Below are 7,737 nucleotides of genomic sequence, written 5' to 3' on the forward strand. Positions count from 1 at the left end.
ATGTTATCAGGACTGAATAGATTTAAAATCAGTTGCACTAGCATCAAGTCAATTAAGTCAAGTTGGGTCATAATAACAGTAAGGTTAAGCTGATTTTAACAGAAGGTAGGGATCCAAGTAAAGAGATTCGCCATAGAAAAAATAGAACTTTAACATGAGGTATACAAAAGTCTTCTTTAGATAAAAAGTATACTAGAATCAGCCCGAACTCTAGGTAAAAGTTTTATTTACTTCCAGGTGCTTGACGATTTGGTACAAGTCTGACTTTTCTATGAGGAAGAGATTGTATTTAAACTTGAATATCTCTGTCCAAAAGAAACACTATGACCAAGAGTGGCAAAAATGTCACTGATTCCCATAAACTTTGTGTTATACCCGAACCAACATATTTGATTCAGTATTGAGGGAAAGATCCATATTATTTAGTCATAAGATGTATGCATGATTACACTAGCAATGTTAAACCAATTTCAAATAAAGTTCAAAGTTCTACATTTTCATATAATACAATTAAAGTAATTGAATATCTAAACATGTCAAAAATGAAAAAAATCCTATGTTTAAAATAGCAATAAATTTTCCTTTGTCCTTTATTATTTACCTTGCTTTATACCTGTCATTTGAATACAATTTAATAAAATAGAAAATATTAAGTTAAATGATAGAATGTTTGGAAGAACATCAATAGTTCTAACTTAGCTCCTTCACTATAGATGACTGGTTGGAATCTACTAGTATAATTCCATGTTGACAGTATGATCAGTCTTTGCAATCTATGAGGAAAAGAATTACCTCTGTAACTATATAAATAAGCCAGTACTTTGCAATTCCAAAGAAAACATTCATTTTCATCCCAAACTGATTATTATGTAGTCACTTCTGAAGAAAATCTTTGAAAACCAATTCAAAGGTTAACTAGTACAGTTGAATAAATTAATTTTTTATGAAAAAAACTTAGAAGTTCTGCATTAATGACATATTTAAAATATATTCTATATCCTTAAATTTAAATGGTCCATTAAGTAGATCATTACAAGGAAGGAATTCATTAATATGGGTATAGGTAATAAGATCATTACCACAGATGAAAAGAATTAAAATTGCATGATTAAAGTGCTCATTAATGTACTAAATAGTATAGTATTAAAGAGATTACTGAACATTTCTGAAAAGTACATTTCATTTTAAGGAAATATCATATGAGAAAATCTAGGGACTTTAGGCAATTCTCTAAAAATAGTTAAAATAGCCACCAAGATTAAATAGCACAGATTTTTTTTCCCCACAGAGAATAATTTACATCACTTCTCTACTGGGATAAAGCTAAGAGAAAATACAATAATGTAGATAGACCACAGACCTAGAAGTCAGAAATGTGAAAGCAAATTCTAAATATCAAAATTTAGGTCTATAACCTTGTCCCAGGATGCCTAATCTTTTATTGCTTAACTTCTTTATCTTCCCATATTGTAATATATGAGGAATATATTATATATTTTAAATACTTGGAAGTTTTAAAAGTGATATGTCAATGCATGTGAAAACAGCTTGGAGTTTTTCAATAAAATCTATAAAAATTACCTTTTTACCAATATTACTAGTATAGATCCATCAACAATTATTTAGGAGAATAGTGATGTATAAAATAATGAATGGTCTTATGAACTTATAATAATACATTTTATTTGTTAACATTCTTCTCTATTTGTCAGAGAAATAGAACAGGATATAGATATAAAGATTTATTTTAAGCAACTGTCTCACATGATTGTGGGGGCTGGCAAGACAAAAATGTGCAATTTACATCTAAAGACTATAAGGCTAGAGATTCAGGGATGAGCCTATGTTGCAGTTAAATTCTGAAGGCCATCTGTCAGCAGAATTCCCCCTTGCTCAGGGGAGGTAAATCTTTTGTTTTTTTCAGGACTTCAGCCTATTGGATGAGGGCTTCCCTGATCACTGAGGACACTCTGCTTTACTCAAAGTCCCCGGAATGAATTTTTCTTTTTGAGTTGTGTAGCCCTTTATATTAGCAACTCAAATAGAAGGTGTCTATTGTACAACACAGTAGTAATTGAAGATAACTGGGGATTTATTACATTCTAATACAGATCATTTACAAATGCAATTTCTTTATTAAAAAGCTTCCACTTTTTTTTTTGTTTGTGTACAATTTGTAAAACTATTCTGAGAGCGGAATTATGTGGACCAGTGTGCAAAGAGTGCAGATTTATGATATGGTAATGGGGGCACCTGGGTGGCTTAGTCAGTTAAGCATCCAACTCTTTAATTTCAGCTCAGGTCATAATCTCACGGTTGGTGAGTTCCAGCCCTGCGTTGGGCTCCATGTTAACAGCTCAGAGCCTACTAGGGATTCTCTCTCTCTTCCTCTCTTTCTGTCCCTCTCCCACTTGTATTCTCTCTCTCTCAAAAATAAAATTAATTTAATAATAGGGTAAATGATTTACAAGTCACTTTCAAAAAACTATCACAATTGGGCCTTTACATTGTCATTTTTTTTACATTGCCATTTTTGTTTGTTTTTAAGTTTATTTATTTATTAGGGGGGAAGAGACAGATGGAAAGGGAGAGAGAGAATCTCAACCAGGATCTACACTGTCAGCATGGAGCCCCATGTGGGGCCTGATCTCACAAACCTTGAGATCATGAACTGCGCTGAAATAAAGAGTAGGACACTTAACCATCTGAGCCACCCAGGTGCCCCATCATCTTTTTTGATCAAAATATTTTTATGCCAGACTTCCTTCCACTGCCCTAAACTATAAAGCATTTTTTAATGAGTTGAAATTAAGGAAGGACTACAGCTACTAGAAAAGAAGAAAGTTCTATTAGTTTGAGATTCTAGAATCCCCGCCAAACCAGAACCAGTATCTTGGTTAGGGCTAGGCTGGGACTCCAGACAGAGAATGAGTATGTGCAGGTGGCATCTCTGGGGATTCAGAGCTTGAGTGGACCACGAGTGTTGCCGCTGCAAAATTCACCGAACTGTCTTGGCAGATTCTACACTGGCTTGACTGGGCATAATTCAAAAAGAAACAGCTCATATTCATTCCATTTTTCTGGAGCTCTGCGATAGCATTTAATAACACTCCAGTGATACTTCCACATATAGTATTATGCTATTTCTTCAAGTAATTGCTAATATAGTGTCTAACTGGTCTATAATACTCATGCCCATTTTATCTAGATATTCAATGGATCTATAAATCTTCTCCTGGGATTCATCATAGTAACTGTAACAGAATCTTTGGCTCCAGTGGAAGAAATCAGAAGAAACCACAAAGAGATTACTAGGATCTGCTGGGTATTTGCTGAAGAGTTTTCCAAATTCTTGTTCTTTTGATTCACTCAAAGCTCCAACTAGTATAGGAATAATAGTAAACTCATCCTCCTGGCTTTCCATGGCTTTACCCGTATAAGGCAAATGCATTTCAACACTGTGTTCATTTTCATGTGTCTACAGAGACATGTGTTCAAACATTCCTATCTTCCATAGTTCTCAAAAATCTTTTGGTTAATATGAAGGTCACACAGAGGTGTTCTCTATATATCCACACTGGAAAGTACACATCACAAGAGAGGCACAGGATGAGAAGGCATCAGGGTGAAAATTCTCCAGGTAGTAGATGGATCTACTTGTTTGTAAGCATGGGCAGCACAAGATCCACAGTACTGCATACCCTGCATGGGGTGCAATAATGGCTCTCGCGGCTCTTTCCATAGACTGTGCTTGTGAAAGCTAACCTCGCTGTTGAAGTCAGCTGCGGTCCTGAGGCTGTGTACTAGTTCCTGGCATAACAAGCTTCCCTGACCACCACTCGGTTGGACATATTGGTGCCTGTGTCGGCTACGGTGCAAGGGTGCAGGAGCATGAATAAGGAGTCGGTAGTGGCAGGAACAACTCCAGGAGGGGACAAGACACCAGGAGCTCAGCACAGGAAGTGCCCACAGCATGAAGGAGAGCATCCCCGCTCAGGAGAAGGAGTAAAAGGAGAAGGCTGCAGCCCAACGGGAGGAGATGGCAGCTGGGCTGGGGGGGTGGGGGGGAGGCAAGCAACAGACACCACAAACTCCAGTGACCTCCAGAAAAATGGGGCCCCGGACTCGGGGCTGATCTCCAGCCATGGGTGATTCCGCCGAGCAACCTCCACGGCCCCCATGCATTTAAATATTAATCTCATCCGAAAGACCTCACAGAAAAATCCAAAATACTGTTTGACCACAGACCTGAGCACCGTGGCCCAGCCAAGAGGATACAAAATATTACCCATCACATAAATTAAATATGATTATTAATTATGATTCCAACATGCTATTTCTTCTTTTTTAGTTCCTAAGTTGTCTTGAAATTAATATTAGGCAAAACAGTGACCAAGTAAATAGTAGGAGATTCCCAGAGTGTTTACACACAGTCTGTTGTCCTCATCAGTTTAAAGTTCCTATAAACGTCTTCACACAAATAGAACACTTCAGCTTTCCCCAAGTTTTCTCTTGAACCACTCCCATCCCACATGCTTACATTTTATGACATCTTTTGGCTCCCATGGGTGTAGAACTTTCATTCAGGCCCACTGATGTGACCTAGTTTTTTGTTTTTTGTTTGTTTGTTTTTTAATGCAAGGTTTTCCCTCCCTTGTTGAATAAGTACATCCATCCCTCGCTGCCCACCAATGATAAAAATTCAATAAAGCCCCCTCCTGTTTAGCAGGGAGCCAAAATAATTATTACATCTATGTTCAAAGAAGAATGATATGTACTGTTTACAAATTTATAGTAACAAATCACATGTGAGAAACTATATTACAAAACTAGTACTTGCAGTCAGTCCATCACTGGAGTGCATGTTCTATATAAGAAACCCCTTTCCTTTTCCCAATATGAATGAATAGGACTCTGCCTTGTTCAAATTAAGTATATAGTTCAACAACAACAAAAGAAACTTATGAAATTACCTGGAAACATGAACCCAAACAGATTGGAACAGACTGGTACAGAACAATGCACTTCTTAGATATGTTCCAGATATGTTAAACATATTGTTAAACTAACATATATAGTTCCATATTTTATATATATGTTTAGCATATATTATCTATATTTTATAGATAGTATATGTGACATATATACTGTTTTAACTAAACATCCTTTTAGTCATAATTTGTGAATTAAAACACATTAATACATTTTGCTTTGTCTAATTACTTGATGTTTAAATAAATGCATGTGTATATTTATATACATAAAAATAATATAATGATGGCTAGAATACCTTTAATCATTCTACTGCCCCTCTTTAATTAACTGCCATGGCTCAAATGTTAAAAGTGTAGATGATATCTTATATTAAATAAAGAGATTTTCTCCCAAGCAACTTTATTTGCCAAAATGATCATTTTCTTCTAATCAGCTTAGATTGCTCCTTAACGCATATTCTCATATGCATTTTTATTTATTTCACAAACGCCCCACCACTGTTTTTCTAATAAAAACATGTTTTATTCACAACTTTACACTTACCATATTTAGCACTTCGATGCCAATTTATCCTGTGGCTATTTGAATATCAGGATGTGGTGACTTATTTGACTCTAATCACTGGCCAGAGGTGACCTGCATGATGTCTGAAGAGAGTCCTTTGAGAATATAAATTACAGCATCTTTTTTAAACTGCCTGTATTGATAGGATGGATTTCAGAGAAACTTATAGGTGTGCTCCTTAGGCAAGTCTCTAATTATGCAATGATTAAATTGAAGCACAGGAAGCATAGGAAATCTGGTGGTTTTTCTATAATCACAACAATTTATTCTGAAAAATCTAGACTGTTCCCTGTCTCCTGACCTTTAATTCAATTTTCTTTTTTTAAAAAAAGTAATTCATACCACGTAACAACAAATTTTGTCTCTCTCACTCACTTGTTGTTTTTCTATTATTTTAATTAACCTATAGAAATAAAGAAACAGAAAGAGCAATTTAAGTCATATTTTTATTATACTATACATGAATATCATCTGAAATGTCCAGTAATATGAAATTACATAAAATTATAACAAAATCAACATTATGGAGTGTAGGAAACTATTGAATTTCTTAAAGGCTATAATTGGAGATCTAAAGTTACATATATAGTTCAAATCAACTCAAAATAAATGTCATGCCTTGCAGTTGTTACCTTATAAAAAATATTTATGAGACCAGCTATTTTTCATTTAGAACTGAATCATTGTATATGATAGCATTTTGTATATATAGTAATACAAATGTGAAAATATCCTCTCAATTTGAAAATTTTTGTGAATTTTTAAGGAGACCTTTTGTCTTCCATTTTTTAGATATAAGAAAATGAAGTTGGATCCTAACCTAATACCATATACAAATACTAACTCAAAACGAATCTATGACTTTAATGTAAGATCTAAAATAATAAAATCTTAGAAGGCAGGAGGACAAAACTGCATGACATTGGATTTGACAGTTGTTTCTAGGATATGACACCAAAAACATAGACAATAGAAAATAGACAAAATAGATTTCATGAATAACAAAAAAAGTATGTCAAAAGATACTATCAGCACAGTAAAAAGTCAACACACAAAAACAGTAAAAATATTTGAAAATCACATATTTGGTAAAGGATCAATTCTAGAATATATAAGAAAATCCTAAAATTCAACAACAATAAAAAATAACCCAATTTAAAAATGGGCAAAGGCTTGGACAGACATTTCTCCAAAAAAGATATACAAATAGCCATAGGCACAGAAAAAGATGCTCACCAAGATAAATTAAAACTCCAATGAGAAACTAATTCATACCCACTAGGATGGATACTATCAAAAAAAGTGGAAAACAACAAATAGTGGTGAGATATGGAGAAATTGGAATGCTTGTGCATTGATAGTGGGAATATAAAGTAGTACAGCTACTATGTAAAATAGTATTGCTGTTCCTCAAAAATTTAAAAATAGAATTACCATATGAGCCAACAATTATACTCCTGAGTATATATACTGTAAACAATTGAAAGCACATTCTCAAAGAGATGTCTGTACACCCATGTTCATGGCCACATTATTACAATAGCTAAAAGGTAGAAGCAACTCGTGTCTATTGACAGATGAACAGATAAGCGAAATGTGCATATACATGTGATGGAATATTATTCAGCCTTAAAAAGGAATATGGTGCAACATGGATGAACCTTGAGGACATTATGCGAAGCAAAACAATCCACTCCCAAAAAGGTAAATACTATATGATTCTACCTATATGAAGTACTCAAAGAGTCAAAATCATAGAGACAGAAAGTAGAATGTTGTCTAGACTGAGGACTAGAGACAGGAGGGAAATGAGTTACTGTTTAATGAATACAGAGTTTTCATTTAAAAGACGAAAAGAGTTATGGAGATGGATGTTGGTAACAGCTGCACATTATAAATGTATTTAATACCACTAAACCGAACACTTAAAAATGGTTAAGATGGTAAATCTTATGTTATATGTATTTTACATGAATTGGAAAACCGGAAACAAATACAATTATATATGGTCATATCAAAATGATTTGTCATGAAACTTACAAAGAACCTAAGCTAGAAGAAAATAAAAGCCCTAAGCAAAAGCTTGACACTTGAATTTGGATGTTAACATTCATACAGAGAAGTTCACAAATAAGTATACAACTTGGTGAGTTGTCACAAACTGAACACACTCATATA

At 34.2% G+C, this 7,737-nt stretch overlaps 1 pseudogene; it reads right to left on the reverse strand.

Moving 5' to 3' along the window:
- Nucleotides 1-2,903: 2,903 nt before the first annotated feature.
- LOC125164819 (protein MEMO1-like) lies at nt 2,904-3,851 on the reverse strand (annotated as a pseudogene).
- Nucleotides 3,852-7,737: the final 3,886 nt, after the last annotated feature.

This window comes from Prionailurus viverrinus, chromosome B1 (assembly GCF_022837055.1).
Source record: "Prionailurus viverrinus isolate Anna chromosome B1, UM_Priviv_1.0, whole genome shotgun sequence".
NCBI lineage: Eukaryota > Metazoa > Chordata > Mammalia > Carnivora > Felidae > Prionailurus > Prionailurus viverrinus.